The following is a 21,525-nucleotide window of genomic DNA, read 5'->3' as shown; positions in this document are numbered from 1 at the left end:
TGTCCTCTTTGATTTCACTGAGCAGTGGTTTGTAGTTCTCCTTGAAGAGGTCCTTTACATCCCTTGTAAGCTGGATTCCTAGGTATTTTATTCTCTTTGAAGCAATTGTGAATGGAAGTTCATTCCTGATTTGGCTCTCTGCTTGTCTGTTACTGGTGTATAAGAATGCTTGTGATTTTTGCACATTAATTTTGTATCCTGAGACTTTGCTGAAGTTGCTTATCAGCTTAAGGAGATTTTGGGCTGAGACGATGGGGTTTTCTAAATATACAATCATGTCATCTGCAAACAGGGACAATTTGACTTCTTCTTTTCCTAACTGGATACCCTTGATTTCTTTCTCTTGCCTGATTGCCCTAGCCAGAACTTCCAACACTATGTTGAATAGGAGTGGTGAGAGAGGGCATCCCTGTCTTGTGCCAGTTTTCAAAGGAAATTTTTCCAGTTTTTCCCCATTCAGTATGATATTAGCTGTGGGTTTGTCATAAATAGCTCTTATTATTTTGAGGTACGTTCCATCAATACCGAATTTATTGAGCGTTTTTAGCATGAAGGGCTGTTGAATTTTGTCAAAAGCCTTTTCTGCATCTATTGAGACAATCATGTGGTTCTTGTCTTTGGTTCTGTTTATATGCTGGATTATGTTTATTGATTTGCGAATGTTGAACCAGCCTTGCATCCCAGGGATGAAGCCCACTTGATCATGGTGGATAAGCTTTTTGATGTGCTGCTGAATCCGGTTTGCCAGTATTTTATTGAGAATTTTTGCATCGATGTTCATCAGGGATATTGGTCTAAAATTCTCTTTTTTTGTTGTGTCTCTGCCAGGCTTTGGTATCAGGATGATGTTGGCCTCATAAAATGAGTTAGGGAGGATTCCCTCTTTTTCTATTGATTGGAATAGTTTCAGAAGGAATGGTACCAGCTCCTCCTTGTACCTCTGGTAGAATTCAGCTGTGAATCCATCTGGTCCTGGACTTTTTTTGGTGGGTAGGCTATTAATTGTTGCCTCAATTTCAGAGCCTGCTATTGGTCTATTCAGGGATTCAACTTCTTCCTGGTTTAGCCTTGGGAGAGTGTAAGTGTCCAGGAAATTATCCATTTCTTCTAGATTTTCTAGTTGATTTGCGTAGAGGCGTTTATAGTATTCTCTGATGGTAGTTTGTATTTCTGTGGGGTCAGTGGTGATATCCCCTTTATCATTTTTTATTGCATCTATTTGATTCCTCTCTCTTTTCTTCTTTATTAGCCTTGCTAGCGGTCTGTCAATTTTGTTGATCTTTTCAAAAAACCAACTCCTGGATTCATTGATTTTTTGGAGGGTTTTTTGTGTCTCTATCTCCTTCAGTTCGGCTCTGATCTTAGTTATTTCTTGCCTTCTGCTAGCTTTTGAATGTGTTTGCTCTTGCCTCTCTAGTTCTTTTAATTGTGATGTTAGAGTGTCCATTTTAGATCTTTCCTGCTTTCTCTTGTGGGCATTTAGTGCTATAAATTTCCCTCTACACACTGCTTTAAATGTGTCCCAGAGATTCTGGTATGTTGTATCTTTGTTCTCATTGGTTTCAAAGAACATCTTTATTTCCGCTTTCATTTCGTTATGTACCCAGTAGTCATTCAGGAGCAGGTTGTTCAGTTTCCATGTAGTTGAGCGGTTTTGATTGAGTTTCTTAGTACTGAGTTCTAGTTTGATTGCACTGTGGTCTGAGAGACAGTTTGTTATAATTTCTGTTCTTTTACATTTGCTGAGGAGTACTTTACTTCCAATTATGTGGTCAATTTTGGAATAAGTGCGATGTGGTGCTGAGAAGAATGTATATTCTGTTGATTTGGGGTGGAGAGTTCTATAGATGTCTATTAGGTCCGCTTGGTACAGAGATGAGTTCAATTCCTGGATATCCTTGTTAACTTTCTGTCTCGTTGATCTGTCTAATGTTGACAGCGGAGTGTTGAAGTCTCCCATTATTATTGTATGGGAGTCTAAGTCTCTTTGTAAGTCTCTAAGGACTTGCTTTATGAATCTGGGTGCTCCTGTATTGGGTGCATATATATTTAGGAGAGTTAGCTCTTCCTGTTGAATTGATCCCTTTACCATTATGTAATGGCCTTCTTTGTCTCTTTTGATCTTTGATGGTTTAAAGTCTGTTTTATCAGAGACAAGGATTGCAACCCCTGCTTTTTTTTGTTCTCCGTTTGCTTGGTAGATCTTCCTCCATCCCTTTATTTTGAGCCTATGTATGTCTCTGCATGTGAGATGGGTCTCCTGAATACAGCAGACTGATGGGTCTTGACTCTTTATCCAGTTTGCCAGTCTGTGTCTTTTAATTGGAGCATTTAGTCCATTAACATTTAAGGTTAATATTGTTATGTGTGAACTTGATCCTGCCATTATGATATTAACTGGTTATTTTGCTCATTAGTTGATGCAGTTTCTTCCTAGCCTCGATGGTCTTTACATTTTGGCATGTTTTTGTGATGGCTGGTACCGGTTGTTCCTTTCCATGTTTAGGGCTTCCTTCAGGGTCTCTTGTAAGGCAGGCCTGGTGGTGACAAAATCTCTAAGCATTTGCTTATCTGTAAAGGATTTTATTTCTCCTTCACTTATGAAACTTAGTTTGGCTGGATATGAAATTCTGGGTTTAAAATTCTTTTCTTTAAGAACGTTGAATATTGGCCCCCACTCTCTTCTGGCTTGTAGAGTTTCTGCTGAGAGATCTGCTGTTAGTCTGATGGGCTTCCCTTTGTGGGTAACCCGACCTTTCTCTCTGGCTGCCCTTAAGATTTTTTCCTTCATTTCAACTTTGGTGAATCTGGCAATTATGTGTCTTGGAGTTGCTCTTCTGGAGGAGTATCTTTGTGGCGTTCTCTGTATTTCCTGAATTTGAATGTTGGCCTGCCCTACTAGGTTGGGGAAGTTCTCCTGGATGATATCCTGAAGAGTGTTTTCCAACTTGGTTCCATTTTCCCCCTCACTTTCAGGCACCCCAATCAGACGTAGATTTGGTCTTTTTACATAATCCCATACTTCTTGCAGGCTTTGCTCATTTCTTTTTCTTCTTTTTTCTTTTGGTTTCTCTTCTCGCTTCATTTCATTCATTTGATCTTCAATCGCTGATACTCTTTCTTCCAGTTGATCGAGTCGGTTACTGAAGCTTGTGCATTTGTCATGTATTTCTCGTGTCATGGTTTTCATCTCTGTCATTTCGTTTATGATCTTCTCTGCATTAATTAGTCTAGCTGTCAATTCTTCCACTCTTTTTTCAAGATTTTTAGTTTCTTTGCGCTGGGTACGTAATTCCTCCTTTAGCTCTGATAAGTTTGATGGACTGAAGCCTTCTTCTCTCCTCTCGTCCAAGTCATTCTCTGACCAGCTTTGATCCGTTGCTGGCGATGGGCTGCGCTCCTTTGCAGGGGGAGATGCGCTCTTATTTTTTGAATTTCCAGCTTTTCTGCCCTGCTTCTTCCCCATCTTTGTGGTTGTATCTGTCTCTGGTCTTTGATGGTGGTGACGTACTGATGGGGTTTTGGTATAGGTGTCCTTCCTGTTTGATAGTTTTCCTTCTGACAGTCAGAAGGACTGTCTGTTGGTCTGTTGGAGATTGCTTGAGGTCCTCTCCAGACCCTGTTTGCCTGGGTATCAGCAGCAGAGGTTGCCGAAGATAGAATATTGCTGAACAGCGAGTGTACCTGTCTGATTCTTCCTTTGGAAGTTTCCTCTCAGGGGTGTACTCCACCCTGTGAGGTGTGGGGTGTCAGACTGCCCCTAGTGGGGGATTTCTCCCAGCTAGGCTACTCAGGGGTCAGGGACCCACCTGAGCAGGCAGTCTGTCTGTTCTCAGATCTCAACCTCCGCGTTGGGAGATCCACGGCTCTCCCCAAAGCTGTCAGACAGAGTCGTTCGCGTCTGCACCGGCTCCCGCTACTTCCCCTGTTGGTCTTCAGCTGTGCGCTGTCCCCAGAGGTGGAGACTACAGAGACAGGCAGGCTTCCTTGAGCTGCTGTGAGCTCCACCCAGTTCGAGCTTCCCAGCAGCTTTGTTTACCTACTTAAGCCTCAGCAATGGCGGGCGCCCCTCCCCCAGCCTCGCTGCTGCCTTGCGGATAGATCGCGGCAGACTGCTGTGTTAGCAGTGAGGGAGGCTTCGTGGGCGTGGGACCCTCCCGGCCAGGAGTGGGATATGTTCTCCTGGTGTGCCTGTATGCTTACAGCGCAGTATTGGGGTGGGAGTTACCCGATTTTCCAGGTGTTGTGTGTCTCAGTTCCCCTGGCTAGGAAAACGGATCCCCTTCCCCCTTGCGCTTCCAGGTGAGGCGATGCCTCGCCCTGCTTCAGCTCTCGCTGGTCAGGCTGCAGCAGCTGACCAGCACCGATTGTCCGGCACCGGTCTTCTGTGTCTCTCGCGCTGGGAGTTGGAGACTGGAGCTGTTCCTATTCGGCCATCTTGCCTATATTATTGTTTTATAGCCAAAGTATGATTTCTATTGAATGCATATCACTTTTGCACTATTGTAAAGTAAAAAAAAAAAAAAAAAATCATAAATTGAACCATTGTAAGCCGGGGACCATCTGTACTGAATTTGGTAATGAACTAGATTTTTTTTTTTTGAGACAGAATCTGGCTCTGTCACCCAGGTTGGAGTGCAGTGCCATGATCTCGGCTCACTGCAACCTCTGCCTCCTGGATTCAAGCAATTCTTCTGCCTCAGTCTCCCAAGTAGCTGGGACTACAGGCATGTGCCACCACGCCTGGCTAATTTTTGTATTTTTAGTAGAGATGGGGTTTTACCATGTTGGCCAGGCTGGTCTTGAACTTCTGACCTCAAGTGATCCCCCCGCCTCAACCTCCCAAAGTGTTGGGATTACAGGCGTGAGCCATCGCACCTGGTCAAAACAAGATTTTGAAAGACAATTTTTTCAGTAACTTGTGGCTTCAAGCTCATATACACAATTGTTTTTACAGGTTGATGACTCTTCATTTCTACATTTATGTGTTGCTTATTGAATCTGAGACAGGAGACATAGATACATTTTTTTTTAACTGAGGAGTGTAATTTTTGCATAAAACGTTGTTACTATTTTTGCTTTAAACAATTATTTTAAAAGGATTTAAGCATGATAAAGATGTCTTTTATGTTTACCCACTGCTATGGAATGAACTGTGTCCCCCTAAAAGTCATGTTGAAGCCCTAACCTCAAGTATGTTGGTACTTGGAGATGGGGCCTTTGGGAGGTAATTAGGTCATGAGGGTAGAGCTCTCATGTTGAAATTAACACCCTTATAAGAAGAGAGGTCCTGGCCGGGCGCGGTGGCTCAAGCCTGTAATCCCAGCACTTTGGGAGGCCGAGACGGGCGGATCATGAGGTCAGGAGATCGAGACCATCCTGGCTAATACGGTGAAACCCCGTCTCTACTAAAAAATACAAAAAAACTAGCCGGGAAACCCCGTCTCTACTAAAAAATACAAAAAAACTAGCCGGGCGACGAGGCGGGCGCCTGTAGTCCCAGCTACTCGGGAGGCTGAGACAGGAGAATGGCGTGAACCCGGGAGGCGGAGCTTGCAGTGAGCTGAGAGCCGGCCACTGCACTCCAGCCTGGGCGGCAGAGCAAGACTCCGTCTCAAAAAAAAAAAAAAAAGAGAGGTCCTCTTCCTCTCCTCCTCTCCTCCTTCTCTACCACAAATATAGCAAGAAGGCAGCCATCAGAGTCCTCACCAGACACTGAATCTGCTGGTGCCTTCATCTTGGACTTCCCAGCCTCCAGAAATTGGGAATTAAATGTTTGTTGTTTGATCCACCCAGTCTATGGTATTTTGTTATAGCAGCCCAGGTGAAGACACCCGCCTATTTAGCATATCCATTTAACATTTTCCTTCTGCCTTCTGATTTCACTTAATATTTCTTGTAATGCTGGTCATCTTAATTTATGACAGATATTTTTATGGGGCATAGAATTCTAGGTTGAGAGTTTTTAATACTTTCAAGATGTCCTTTGGCTTGCTTTATTTCTGATAAATAGCCTATTGTTTTTCTTATCTATGTTTCTCTGTAGATAGTGTATCTTTTTGCTTTGATTTCCTTAAATATTTCCTATTTTCAATCACTTGTTTCTACACTTTATGGTGGGCCTTGCTGTAGTTTTCTTTAGGGGCCTATCATCCTCTTGGAACGAATAGATCTCTACCTCTGTATCTTTTAAAGATATAATTGGCATATAATAAACTTCACATATGTAAAGTACGTTTGATATACTTTTTTCATATGTATATATCTGTGGAACCATGATAACAGTAAAAATAAGAGCATATCCATCAACCCAAAAAGTTTTCTCATATGCCTTTGAGATTCTTCCTATCTCCCCATATTTAGGCAACCACTGCCCTGCTTTCTGTCACCATGGATTAGTTTGCATTTTCTAGATGTGTGTATGAAGGGAGTTATACAATATGTAGTCTTTTGAGTCTGACTTCTTTCACTTAGCATAATTATTTTAAAATTCATCAAACTTGTGTACATAAAGAAGTCATTCCTTTATTGCTGGGTAGTATTCCATCTTGTGGATATACCAGAATTTGTTTATCCATTTACCTGTTGATGGGCATTTGGGTTGTTTCCAGTTTTTGCGGTTCTAAATAAAACTATGAACATTTGCATACATGCTTTTGTATGCATACGTATTTCCTTTCTTCTTGGGTAAATACTTAGGAGTGGAATGGCTCAGTGATGTGGTAGGAATATGTTAAACCTTTAAAGAAATTGCCAAACTGTTTTCCAAAGTTGTACTATTTTACATTCCCACCAGCAGTGTAGGAGATTTCCACCTCCTCTGCATCCTTGCCAAAACTCAGTGTGGTTGGTCTTTGTAATTTTAGCCATTCAAACAGGTATAGTGTTATCTCATTGTGGTTTTAATTTGCATTTTCCTAGTGACTAATGATAGTGAGCACCTTTTCATGTACTTATTTGCCATCTATGTATTTTCTTTGGTGAAACGTGTATTCAAATATTTTCTCTATATTTTAATTTGGCCTCATTTCCTAAGAATTGGTGGCTCTATTCCCAGCTTATTTTACCATATATAGGTATAGCTACCTTACTCCCTCCACCAAAGTCAGGAGAACATTATGACTTTAACCAAATAACTTTTCATGCCTCACTCTGACCTCCTTGAGACTACTCTACAGAACTCAGACTTAGAATTTTTTGTAGATGGGTCATATCTAAGACTGAACGAGGATAATTTCAAGCTGGATATGCTGTAACCACTCCCTAAGATCCTATTAAATTCAATCCCCTTCCTGAAGTCAAGTCAGCAAAAGGAAGTGAACTTACAGGCTGGACTTCAGCCTGGAAGTGAGCAAGGAATAAAAGAGCTAACACATACACAGATTGCAGGTATACATGTGGTGTGGTTTATGATTGCCAAATGATATGGCAACAACAGGATTTCCTAACTGCTGCTGGTACTCTCATTAAGCATAGTGAACAAATTTGAGCATTTCTAGATGTATTTCTCCTCCCCATGGAATTCATTTCACCTGAATTCAGTTAGTTCACCAAATTAAAGATTACTTGGTAACTCCAGATTACTTCTACGAAATCTTCAGCAAATTGCAGCCACAAATAAGTAACAGATTCAGAAAAACAGATTGGGAAAAAAGATTGGGAGAGAACTGGATGTGCTCTTTATGGAGACAGCAAGACAGTTGCTTGATTTCTCCAGAAATTATCCATTCTCTGGGATGGGCATTGGTAAAAATTTGCACACTTTGGCCCATCATAGTCAAGAAAATGTAAAACTATTCTGGGACAACATTGGTGGGGACATTTTAATCAGGTGGTAGACAAGGTCTCCAGTGAACATTCCACCTGCCAGACTCACAACCCTGGAAAAACTATAAAAATGGGACATAGGAACTACAGTCTTGAGGACTTTTTGAACATTGACAAATGGACTTTATATAACTTCTACTGATAGAGGCAGGCAAGGTAAGATCCCTGCCAAAAACCTCACCTTTGAGCTGAAAAACCTGAAACCCATGGCCTAAAGTGAAAACTTCTATCCCTGTTACACTCTCTCCCAGTTGGTTCTTTTTGAATAATGCCTTTTTACCAATCAAATGTTACTTTTTCCAAGATTACCCGTGGCCCGCCCCACTCCCCCAGTCCTGTGCCTGTAAAGACCCCAGACTCAGTTGATAGAAGAGAGAGAGGCAACTTGACTTCAGAGAGAGGCAACCTGATGTCAGAGGAATGGCTGGACTTTGGAGAAGAGCTGGCCAGAGACAGCCAGACTATGTCTGTCTCATCCCCTTTTCAGCTCCCACTGAGAGCCACTTTCATCACTCAATACAATTCTCTGATTCAATGTCCTTCAATTTCTCCGTGTGACCTCATTCTTCTTGGGCACTGGACAAGATCTTGGGACTCATTGAGTGCAGGTACCCAAAAAAGGCTGTCACAATGGTCCTTTGCTCTTGCTGGCAGAGGGCAGCCACCTCACATGATGAGGCAAAGGTACCACTGAGCTGATAACACACTGCTGTCCATGGATGACGGGGCTAAGACAGCATTATAATATGCCCTCTGGGGCTTCAAGGGTTGCAGGCACCCCCACCTGGGTGCTGCCACGGGGCCCACATGGAGCTTGCTCCTGCTGGTGCCCAAAGCAGCCGGCCAGATCCCACACTCACTCGCTAGCATTCTCCCTCTCATAAGGGGTTGAGTATGGTGGGCTGAGTAAGTGAGGCACCCCCATCACAAGTTCAGTGAAGGGGTCGAGAGGATTCCTGCATCACTACATCATGTGGATCTGAATATACATTTACTGTTTTCTGCCTTTTCTTTGGTTGGCCAAAAGCTTCCCCTGGTTGAAAAGCAGTGGCTCTGTGGCTAAAAACAGTAGGTTTTGTCTTTCCTACTTGGGAATTCCCTACTTACTTCTCTTACTGGCCGAGGTACTAAATTTATGGATACCATAATTAAGGAACTTTGTAAGGTGTTGCCTATTAGCCAAAAATTACACTTTCCCTACCATCCTTAATCCTCAGAAAAAACTGAAAGAGGTACTTTAAAATTAAAATTTGGTAAACTCTCTGAAGACTTATAATTACCTTGGCCTAAGTTTCTCCAGTTGGCCCAATTGGCCAACTGGTGTTCTTCTGGCAAATGTAGATTGTTGTTTTATGAACTTGTTACAGCCAGACCAGTTAAATTGAACATTACATCCTTTATTTTAGACTCTACTTTGTTGCAAGCAGATATAGCTCAATACTATAAAGGACTAATGGGATATACTTAGAATTATCATCAACAGGTTCAAATTGCCTTTTCAAAGGAGCCACCTTCTGAGCCTCTGCATGACTTACAACTAGAAGACTTATTCTAATGGAAGAGACATGAATAAAAAGCTGCTCTGGAGCTCCACTGGAAGGGCCTCTACCAGGTCCTCCTTACCACAGCTAAGTTATAAGGAATAGATAATTGGGTCCATGTCTCCTAGATAAAGTGGTATTGACCTTTGATGGACTGGACTTCTACTTTAACTGGAAACTGAGAGATCCCTGAAACACGTCTGAGGCAGACAATGGCATGAAGGAGACATTTTTTCCCCAAGAATATAGGAACAAGCAGATGACCTTGAATAGTGCACAGCTTCTGCTCAAGATGATGGAACAAAATATCTTTTTGATCTTTATTATTTTCCTTTTCTTCCTAGCCTTGTTTCTTATCCTTTACCTTTTAATTTCTGAATTTGTGCATCTCTGTAGAATTACAGTAGTTCTCCCTAACCCATGAGAGATGCATTTCAAGATCCCAAGTGGATGCCTGAAACCACAGATAGTACCAAACCCTGTATATACTATGTTCTTCCCTATACATACATATCTATGATGAAGTTTAATTTATACACTAGGCACAATAAGAGATTAATAGCAACAGTAATAAAGTAGAACAATTATAACAATATACTATAATAAAAGTTATGTGAATGTGGTCTCTCTTTTCTCTCCCTAAATATCTTATTGTACTGTACTCATCTATTTTCAGACCACAGTTGATTATGGGTAACTAAAACCATGAAAAATACAATTGCAGATAAAGGGAGACTTTTGTATCTCTAAGTGCTGGGCATAAAAATGCCCTTTCCTTTTTTTTTTTTTTTTTTTTTTTTTTTTTTTTTTTTAAGAGAGAGAGGGTCTTACTCTGTCACCCAGACTGGAGTGCAGTGGCACAATTATAGCTCACTGCAGCCTCGATTTCTCAGGCTCAAGCAATCCTTCTGCCTCAGCCTCCCAAGTAGCTGGGACTATAGGCACAACATCATGCCCTGCTAATTTTTAACTCTTTTTGTAGAGATGGGTTCTCACTATGTTGCCCAGGCTGGTCTCGAATTCCTGGCCTCAAGCAATCCTCCTGCCTGGGCATCCCAAAGGGCTAGGGTTGCAGGCATGAGCCACTGCACCCTCTCCTTATTTCTCTGCCACATTTCATTTCTCTTCTCTCCTTAGTGCCCAAAGTTCTTGGATTTCTTTTTTAAGATGTATGATTATGAAGCTAATGTCACCTGTGATTTTTGCTTTTGCTCACTTTTTTTTCTCAGTTCCATTGTACCTTCACAAATACTACTCGTTTCTGACTTGTTGACCCTGAGAGAAATCTCCCCACCATTATTGTTGTTGTTTGGGGCATGCTTCCCAGTCTGGGTCTCTGACAAATCTCCAAGATTAACAAATTATATTCTGAAGAGGTAGAACTTGTTTTTCTGGAAAGGTTGAAGCAGGTGGATGTTGTTGGTCTGGCCTCAACACTATCTTCACCCAGGCAGACCACAATGATAAAAGTATGAGTGTTTTGTAAATGCCGTAGAGACCCCAAGTGATTCATATTTTGTTTTGAGGTCTAAGGATTACTGATTTTTACCAGCAAATTGGACAGGGTCATGCTGTCTTTCCCATCTCTTTCCTCTTTCTGACTGTACAATTGGACTGAGTTTGAACAGTTTATCACATTTTTAGTTCAGAAGTTAAATCCTAGTTCCCAAGCCAAAAGAACAATCCACCCTCTGAAAAAATGCCCATTCTTAGTAGGTGATGAAAGGGACTGTGTGAAGAAGCTGAAAGACTTGGAATCAATCAAAGTGAGATCTCCACACTCAGGGAAATGCTTTATGTTGCATCCATCCCTTAAGAGATTAGTCCTGTGGACTACTGAAGTTCTACACAATGCCTAGTTTTCCATGCTTTCATTTGTGAAGCTACCCAAGCCACTAACCATGTTACCAAAAATACTGACACACTCAAGAATTTCAGGAACTCCGGAAGGCTGGTGTTCATCATCGACTGGCATTATAGATCATCCTGGCACCTACGGGAGGTATACGTACCGCTGTTGAGGATGATTGACATACACAGATTCCAAAAATCTTTCTGATGTCTTTTTGGTGAATCAACACATCTGTGAAGCCAACTAAGACATTTATCAGTTAAGCGACAGAGTTCTGATTCCTGGGACCTATGGGTTGTCATCAGGTAGCTAGGGATGGGACATGTTTCCCTGGATATTCTGAACAGGGACATCGTTCTGAGGATATACTTTTCTCCAAAGGCTCGGGAGCTTTTACTATTTTTCCTGACAGGAGTATCTCTAATCAAATACATTCTATCATGTTTAATTAAGACCACCAGTACTGTCCCATCCAAGCAGATTGCCAAACTACAATTAAGGAACAAAAGATCAAAGATCAAACTGCTCCTCCACTGCTCATCGTGGGAGCCTTCTTTACTCAATTCTTGAATTTTATACATTCCTGCACTTTTGTTTTATCTCTCTATAGATTTGGCCAATGAGGAAAGGAGTTTATTTTGACCAAGAGGAAGAGTTATAAAAGAATGAAAACAAACCTCAGTTTTTCTTGTTTCAACCTTTGCCTCTTTTCCCTTATTTTCTTATTCTCCACTCCACACCCACTTTTTAAAAACTATCTCCTTCCCCCTTGAACCTTAAAAAGCTGTGAGGATTTAAAAAACAACTCTCAAAGAACTGTTCTGAAAGTTGCAGGCATGGGATTGCACCAATAATCCTGAGCAAAAGGCATGAAAAACTGGATCAATTTCTCAGTAGTTCCAACCAGAAGTTTTCAGCAGGTACAGATAAAAAAAATTGTAACTGGGACCAGACTGCAGTCATATACCTCTCTGTTCTTCTTGCCTAACATAAACTAATTCTGCTTCAGTACAGGAGGCTTCTTGTTCTTAAGTTTTTCACTGATGCACATCAGTTGAATAAAGTATTTAAACACTATTTGAATGACATTATATTTTTTCCTCTTGATAGGGGCATGTTGTGGTAATTAAGGGGTCAATTAATCAAAAGGATATAACAATCTTGAATGTTTAGGGACCTAATAACAAACAGAGCTTCAAAATATGTCAAAACCTGATAGAACTGCAAGGAGAAATACATAAATTTATGACGGCAGTCAAATATTTCAACATTCCTATCTTAATAATCAATAGAATAAGTATACAGAAGATAAGTACATACAGTCTGAGCTACTTGGAAGGCTGAGGTGGGAGGATCACTTGAGCCCAGGAGATGGAGTCTGCAGTGAGCCAAGATTGCGCCACTGCACTCCAGCCTGGGCGACAGAGACCCTGTCTCAAAATAAATAAATAAATAAATAACTTTAATTCTTTAAAAGCCTGATTTTTTTCTTTAGTTGACAGTATTTTTCAGTTCTAAAATTTTCATTTGGAAATTTTATGATTGCAGAGGCCTCATGAACTAATCTCCTTCTAAAGATCACACCTCTTAATACTGCTACTTTAGGGATTAAGTTCCAACCTACGAATGTTGGGAGACACATTCAGACCATAGCAGGCCCTCTCCATTTTCTCCTGAACATGCATACAGATTTGTTCATGTGCAGTCTTCCAGACCACTTGGGATAAGTAGGATCTTATCAAGGCCTTTTTTGTCTGTCTCATTCCCTGGATCTCCCTGTTAAATTTATTACTGAACTGTTGATTTATTACTTACCCCAGTCAGTATCAAGACCTCAGAATGTCTCTGATATTGACCTTTCCTGGTTGTCAGCCACTGATATCACTGTTGTTTTATTGTTTGTTTGTTTTTGTTTTGAGACGGAGTCTTGTTCTGTCGCCCAGGCTGGAGTGCAATGGTGCGATCTCAGCTCACTGCAACCTCAGCCTCCTGGGTTCAAGCAATTCTCGTGCCTCAGCCTCCCGAATAGCTGGGATTACAGGTGTGCTCCTCCACGCCTGGCTAATTTTTGTATTTTTAGTAGAGACAGGTTTTTACCATGTTGGCCAGGCTGCTCTTGAACTCCAGACCTCAAGTGATCCATTCCACTGGCCTTCCAAAGCACTGGGATTACAGCCCAGCCTTTCTTCTTTCTTTCTTTCTTTTTTTTTTTTTGTTTTTCTTTTGAGACGGAGTTTCGCTCTGTCGCCCAGGCTGGAGTGCAGTGGCCAGATCTCAGCTCACTGCAAGCTCCGCCTCCCGGGTTTACGCCATTCTCCTGCCTCAGCCTCCTGAGTAGCTGGGACTACAGGTGCCCGCTACCTTGCCCAGCTAGTTTTTTGTATTTTTTTTTTAGTAGAGACGGGGTTTCACCATGTTAGCCAGGCTGGTCTCGATCTCCTGACCTCGTGATCCGCCCGTCTCGGCCTCCCAAAGTGCTGGGATTACAGGCTTGAGCCACCACGCCCGGCCTCTTCTTTCTTAATATAGGCATTCATTGCTATAGACTTCCCCGTTAGCATTGATTTTGCTGCATCCCATAGGCTTTGGTATGTTGTATGTACATTTTCATTTGTCTCAAGACACTTTTCAGTTTCACTTTTGATTTCTTTTTTCTTTTTTTCTTTTTCTTTTTTTTTTTTTTTTGAGTTGGAGTCTCACTCCGTTGCCCAGGCTGGAGTGCAATCAATGACACGATATCAACTCACTGCAACCTCCACCTCCCAGATTCAAGTGATTCTCCTGCCTCAGCCTCCAAAGTAGCTGGGATTACAGGCATGCGACACCATGCCTGGCTAATTTTTGTATTTTTAGTAAAGACAGGGTTTTACCATGTTGGCCAGGATGGTCTGTAACTTCTGACCTCAGGTGATCCACCCGCCTTGGCCTCCCAAAGTGCTGGGATTACAGGTGTGAGCCAGCATGCCCGGCCTGCTTTTGATTTCTTTTTTGACCAATTGGTTATTCAGTAGGATGTAATTTAATACCTTATAGGTATGTTACCTAAGAAAAAGTCCAACATCATCTCTGCTTTCAATGCAGAGGAGAAATTCCTTTTTTTTTTTTTTTTTATTATACTTTAAGTTCTAGGGTACATGTGCATAACGTGCAGGTTTGTCACATATGTATACTTGTGCCATGTTGGTGTGCTGCACCCATCAACTTGTCAGCACCCATCAATTCATCTTTTATATCAGGTATAACTCCCAATGCAATCCCTCCCCACTCCCCCCTCCCCATGATAGGCCCCGGTGTGTGATGTTCCCCTTCCCGAGTCCAAGTGATCTCATTGTACAGTTCCCACCTATGAGTGAGAACATGCGGTGTTTGGTTTTCTGTTCTTGTGATAGTTTGCTAAGAATGATGGTTTCCAGCTGCATCCATGTCCCTACAAAGGACGCAAACTGATCCTTTTTTATGGCTGCATAGTATTCCATGGTGTATATGTGCCACATTTTCTTAATCCAGTCTGTCACAGATGGACATTTGGGTTGATTCCAAGTCTTTGCTATTGTGAATAGTGCCACAATAAACATACGTGTGCATGTGTCTTTGTAGTAGAATAATTTATAATCCTTTGGGTATATACCCAGTAGTGGGATGGCTGGGTCATATGGTACATCTAGTTCTAGATCCTTGAGGAATTGCCCTACTGTTTTCCATAATGGTTGAACTAGTTTACAATCCCACCAACAGTGTAAAAGTGTTCCTATTTCTCCACATCCTCTCCAACACCTGTTGTTTCCTGACTTTTTAATGATTGCCATTCTAACTGGTGTGAGATGGTATCTCATTGTGGTTTTGATTTGCATTTCTCTGATGGCGAGTGATGATGAGCATTTTTTCATGTGTCTGTTGTCTGTATGAATGTCTTCTTTTGAGAAATGTCTGTTCATATCCTTTCCCCACTTTTTGATGGGGTTGTTTGTTTTTTTCTTGTATATTTGTTTGAGTTCTTTGTAGATTCTGGATATTAGCCCTTTGTCAGATGAGTAGATTGCAAAAATTTTCTCCCATTCTGTAGGTTGCCTGTTCACTCTGATGGTAGTTTCTTTTGCTGTGCAGAAGCTCTTTAGTTTAATTAGATCCCATTTGTCAATTTTGGCTTTTGCTGCCGTTGCTTTTGGTGTTTTAGACATGAAGTCCTTGCCCATGCCTATGTCCTGAATGGTATTACCTAGGTTTTCTTCTAGGGTTTTTATGGTATTAGGTCTAACATTTAAGTCTCTAATCCATCTTGAATTAATCTTCATATAAGGAGTAAGGAAAGGATCCAGTTTCAGCTTTCTACTTATGGCTAGCCAATTTTCCCAGCACCATTTATTAAATAGGGAATCCTTTCCCCATTTCTTGTTTCTCTCAGGTTTGTCAAAGATCAGATGGCTGTAGATGTGTGGTATTATTTCTGAGGACTCTGTTCTGTTCCATTGGTCTGTATCTCTGTTTTGGTACCAGTACCATGCTGTTTTGGTTACTGTAGCCTTGTAGTATAGTTTGAAGTCAGGTAGTGTGACGCCTCCAGCTTTGTCCTTTTGACGTAGGATTGTCTTGGCAATGTGGGCTCTTTTTTGGTTCCATATGACCTTTAAAGCAGTTTTTTCCAATTCTGTGAAGAAACTCATTGGTAGCTTGATGGGGATGGCATTGAATCTATAAATAACCTTGGGCAGTATGGCCATTTTCACGATATTGATTCTTCCTATCCATGAGTATGGTATGTTCTTCCATTTGTTTGTGTCCTCTTTGATTTCACTGAGCAGTGGTTTGTAGTTCTCCTTGAAGAGGTCCTTTACATCCCTTGTAAGTTGGATTCCTAGGTATTTTATTCTCTTTGAAGCAATTGTGAATGGAAGTTCATTCCTGATTTGGCTCTCTGTTTGTCTGTTACTGGTGTATAAGAATGCTTGTGATTTTTGCACATTAATTGTGTATCCTGAGACTTTGCTGAAGTTGCTTATCAGCTTAAGGAGCTTTTGGGCTGAGACGATGGGGTTTTCTAAATATACAATCATGTCATCTGCAAACAGGGACAATTTGACTTCTTCTTTTCCTAACTGAATACCCTTGATTTCTTTCTCTTGCCTGATTGCCCTAGCCAGAACTTCCAACACTACGTTGAATAGGAGTGGTGAGAGAGGGCATCCCTGTCTTTTGCCAGTTTTCAAAGGGAATTTTTCCAGTTTTTGCCCATTCAGTATGATATTAGCTGTGGGTTTGTCATAAATAGCTCTTATTATTTTGAGGTACATTCCATCAGTACCGAATTTATTGAGCGTTTTTAGCATGAAGGGCTGTTGAATTGGGGAAATTCCTTTCTAATGACTTTAAGAAGAACAAAGGACGGTCCTTGAGTTCTTATAAGGAACGCGCTGTTTTCAGTTGACTCATCAAAAGGAGAACTAACATGACATTGTTTTCTCTTTGCATACATCCATTCTCTGAGCTTTATTAACCAGACATTTGCATTGACAAGAACTAAAATAAGTTCAGGTTCTTTTGAATAATCTAGTTGTTGACATAACCAACAGTCAGATCGATTATAGTAGCCAGAATTTGGAAGACTGGTACAAAGGAGTGCCAGATCTATGCTCGTTCTGTTGGAAAAGCAGTAAGGGTTAATAAGAGTCAGACACAGTTTGAAGAAAAGGTCCATAGTGGAGGATCAGATGGAGAACAGGATAGATTGAGACTGTCTCCAGTCAGCATTTTTTTTTTTTTTTTTTTTTTGAGACGGAGTCTCGCTCTGTGGCCCAGGCTTGAGTGCAGTGGCCGGATCTCAGCTCACTACAAACTCCGCCTCCCGGGTTTACGCCATTCTCCTGCCTCAGCCTCCCGAGTAGCTGGGACTACAGGCGCCCGCCACCTTGCCCGGCTAGTTTTTTGTATTTTTTAGCAGAGACGGGGTTTCACCGTGTTAGCCAGGATGGTCTCGATCTCCTGACCTCGTGATCCGCCCGTCTCGGCCTCCCAAAGTGCTGGGATTACAGGCTTGAGCCACCACGCCTGGCCCTCTAGTCAGCTTTTTAATAGGCCAGGTGTGGTGGTTCATGCCTGTAATCCCAGCTTTCGAGAGGTCGAGGTGGGAGGATCACTTGAGCTCAGGAGTTTGAGACCAGCCTGGGCAACATAGTGAGATGTCATTTATACTAAAAATTATTATTTTTATAATACTAATTATACTAAAAATTAAAAACAAACAAACAAGCAAAAAACACTTAGCTGAGTGTGGTTGTGTGCACCCATTGTCCCAGCTACTTGGGAGGCTAAGGCAGGAGGATTGCTTGCGCCTGGAAGGTTGAGGCTGCAGTGAGCTATGATTGTGCCACTGCACTCTAGCCTGGGCAATGGAGCCAGACTCTATCTCAAAAAAAAAAAAAAAAAAAAAAAAAAAAAAGGCTGTCAACAGTAGAAGAAAGGCTTTTGTCAACAATGCTAGAAGAGGTTGTGGGATGTAAATTTTTTTGTTTGTTTCCTAAAGAAGAGTAGCAGGGACACCTAAAAGGGGGAGAAAATAGGTGGAAGTAGAACTTCTTGATCCACGGTCTTTGGAAAAGCTGTCTACTTCAAAGAAGTACCATCTGCTTCTGGGGCCTGGGAACTGGCCCTGGAAATCCTTACTTTAAGGTTGCCTGTAGAGGTAATTTTCCAATTGTCTTGGGAGTGCTGATCAGGATCTAGCTTTACATTAGAGATAAACCACTAGATTGGCATGACTTGTATGAACCTAGAGGGATTTTTCTTTATTTTGATGGCAGTCTAGGTAGCCAGTAGTACTTGATGTCAGCCTTCCTAGCCTTCCTAGCGAGGTGACAGTGTGCGCTTTCTTATAAAAACCTTGATGTACACATGATCTCCTGGTTGAAAAACATGGCAAGGCTTGTCAGTGGCAGAAGCCATGCCCTTTTTACCTGTTGATGATATGCTCCAAGTAGATTAGCTAGTGCCTATATATAGTTTGGCATAGTATCAAGCTGTTCACTTAAATCTACATAGTGTCCATTTAACCCAGGAATGGAAGGTTTAGAGGTGCCAACAGTCAACGGGTGGCTGAACATTATTTCAAAAGGGGTCAATCCAATCCAAGTCTTCTATTTAGAGTGTTCAGATTTTTTTTTTTTTTTTTTTTGAGACAGTGTTTCGCTCTGTTGCCCAGGCTGGAGTATAGTGGTGCGATCTCGGCTCACTGCATCCACCGCCTCCCAGGTTTAAGCAATTCTCTGCCTCAGCCTCCCGAATAGCTGGGATTACAGGTGCCCACTGCCACGCCCGGCTAATTTTATTTTTTAATTTTTATTTTTAGTAGAGACAGGGTTTCACCATCTTGGCCAGGCTGATCTTGAACTCCTGACCTCGTGATCTGCCCGCCTTGGCCTCCCAAAGTGCTAGGATTACAGGTGTGAGCCACCGTGCCTGGCCGTATTCAGAATTTTTATAAGGGCCAGGAATAATACTTCTGTTTCTTGACAGATTTTTCCCAAGTCGATTTAATGTCTAGCTTTTTATGTTCCACTTGCCCTGAGGATTGGAGATGGTATGGGGCATGAAATTTTAATCAGTACTCCAGAGATTTTGCAAGCAAGAGATGTTTATCTCTGATGTAAAATGAGTTTCTTTGTCTGACTCGATCCATAAAGGGATGCCAAAGTGAGGTATAATTTCAGTTATCAATTTCTTCACCAATGTTGTGCCATTAGAATCTCTAATCCATCCATGAAACCTGCAGACTATAGCCAAAGAGCAGGAAAAGCCAAAGCTGGAAGTAAATCTATGAAATGTATCTGGAGTGCTGCAAGGAGAAGCGTGGGCCTTGGAAGACTGCCTGAGGGGTGTTGGTTTCCCCCAGAAATGTGGTGAGATTTACAAGTAATGCATTGGGAAATAATTTGGACAGAAATGTTGTAGATCCCAGGACAAAGCCAATTATTCTTTAGTTCCTCAGCTATCCCCCATATGCACATATGTCCCATCTGATGAGACATAAGTACAAGCCAAAAGGTCAAAAGAAAAGGGGCCACAGGAAGTCCATTTGGCCCAATATATACCCAACCCATCTGATAATTGCTTGGCACCCTTTTGTATCCATTTATCTTTTTCATATTTTGGGGCATTTACCTGAAAATCAATAATATCAGTCAGGGATAAAGGCAAATTCATAAATTGGGTGGAAAAATGAAAAGGGGGTCAGTATTTGGCTGTGTACTTAGCAGCCTTTTCTGCCCTATCATTCCCTAGAGATATAGTATCAGTCTCCTTAGTGTGGGCTGGACAATGAACAATAGCAATTTTAGTATGAAGGTGAACAGTCTGTGATAAGGCAGCAATTATATGTCCATTAGCAATAGGAGTACCAGCAGAGGTTCAGAATCCATGGGATTTCCAGATTGTGCCAACAGCATGGCAGACTCCAAAAGCATATCCGAGTCAGTGTAAATAGTGGCAGTTTTTCCTTTTGCCAATGTGCAAGCTCTAATAAGAGCTATAAGTTCAGCAGCCTGGGCTGACTTTATTGTCAACAAAGAGTATGCCTCAAGCGTTTCATGTGGGGAAACTATGGCATAGCCAGTTATTATGTTTCCCTTAAAATTAAATTTGCAAGAGCCATTACAAAATAGCAGCAAGGCTAGGTTGTCTAAAGGAGAGTCTGAGCGATCCCCTCATGGCTTTGAACCCATTTCTATAGCTGCTAGGCAATCAAGTGGAATGGAATGAGGCTCTTCATCATCAGGGAGGGGTCGGAGTGTAGCAGGATTTAGTGTCACAAAGGTGTAAGATGATGGAGGGATTGGTTCACAGGGCTTGCTGCTAGGTGCTCTGTCCATGTGTGGAGAGGTGCTGCATCTTAAGAACTTGGAAGACAGTGGACACAGCATGGGAAACATCGAGGCAGATGGGGGAGCCTAATGTATGGGTGCTGACTTTAGTAATTAGGGCGGCAGCTGCTGCTACTGCATGCAGGCATGGGGGCGTGCCTGCTGCCACAGTATTCCACTGGCGTGAGAAATATGCTACAGGTTGTATCTGAGAGGCAAAGGGTTGCCCTAGAATACCTGCAACAATCCCACTATTTTCATGACAATAGAGATGAAAAGGTTTATCAAAATTACATAAGCCAAGAGCAGGGGGTAGGACAATGCTAATTTTGAAGCTTCAAAAGAAGTTAATGCTTCTGAAGGCCAGAGAATGGCCTCTGGAAGGAGGGCATATAGTGGGTTGGCAATAGCCTCAAAATTAGGACTCCATGGTGGTCAATAGTCAGCTGCCCCTAGAAATTTACATAGCTGTTTTTTCATTTTAGGGAGAGGAATGGATAAAACTGACTCGAGGCATTTCGGGGTGAACTTCTGAGTGCCCTGAGCTATTTCATGTCCTAAGTAAGTAACAGTTGTTTGCACTAACTGAAGTTTGGATCTAGAGACTTTATGGCCTCAGTCAGCTAGTGCCTTTAGGAGAGTGAGGGAGTGTCTTTAAGGGTATCCTATTTAGTTTGGTTACAAAGCAAAAGGACAAGGTCATCAATATATTGCACAAGAATGGAGTCTTGGGTGAAGGCTACAGAATCCAAGTAGGCTTTAAGGATTAGAGAGAATTTTGAGAGGGACTCACAATATCGCTGAAGCATGCGAGTCCATGTTAATTGCCTCCCTCTAAATGTAAATACAAAGAGAAACTGAGTCAGGGTGCAACGGAAAGGGAAAGAAAGCTGAGCAGAGGTCAACTACATCACCAGGAATTGAGATAGGGATAGTAGCTGTGCTGTGGATAACAGGGTGGCAGGGAATTACAAATCTTGTACAACTTACAAATCTTGTACAAATAGATTTTATTTCCATCGGAAGCAAATTTTCCTTCTTTCTTTACTGGTAAGATCGGGGTGTTACAGGGTGAAGTGGTGAAAATAAGTACACCTTGCTGCAAAAGGGAGTCTATGATAGGTTCAATTCCTCTCTCTGCATCTTGTGAGAAGGGGTAATGAGCTACTGCTGATGGGAAATGTTTGTTCCTTTTTCATGCAATGTGTACTGGTTCTGTACTCAGTAGTAGTCCAATCTCATTTGCACATTAAGCCCAGAGACAAGCTGGGACATCTTTTAAGATTGCATCCTCTTTAGAGGAATTTAAATCAAGAGGGGTTTCCATGAGAGAGCATATTAACTTTAATACTAAGGTTAATAGAAAGTTTGAAGTTTGGTCTGAAGGCAGAGACATAAAAACGCCTTCCTTATCACATTGTATGGCAGCATTAAACCTACATAATAAATCACTACC

Source organism: Rhinopithecus roxellana, chromosome 7 (genome assembly GCF_007565055.1).
Source record: "Rhinopithecus roxellana isolate Shanxi Qingling chromosome 7, ASM756505v1, whole genome shotgun sequence".
NCBI lineage: Eukaryota > Metazoa > Chordata > Mammalia > Primates > Cercopithecidae > Rhinopithecus > Rhinopithecus roxellana.
Note: the sequence above shows the minus strand (reverse complement) of the source record.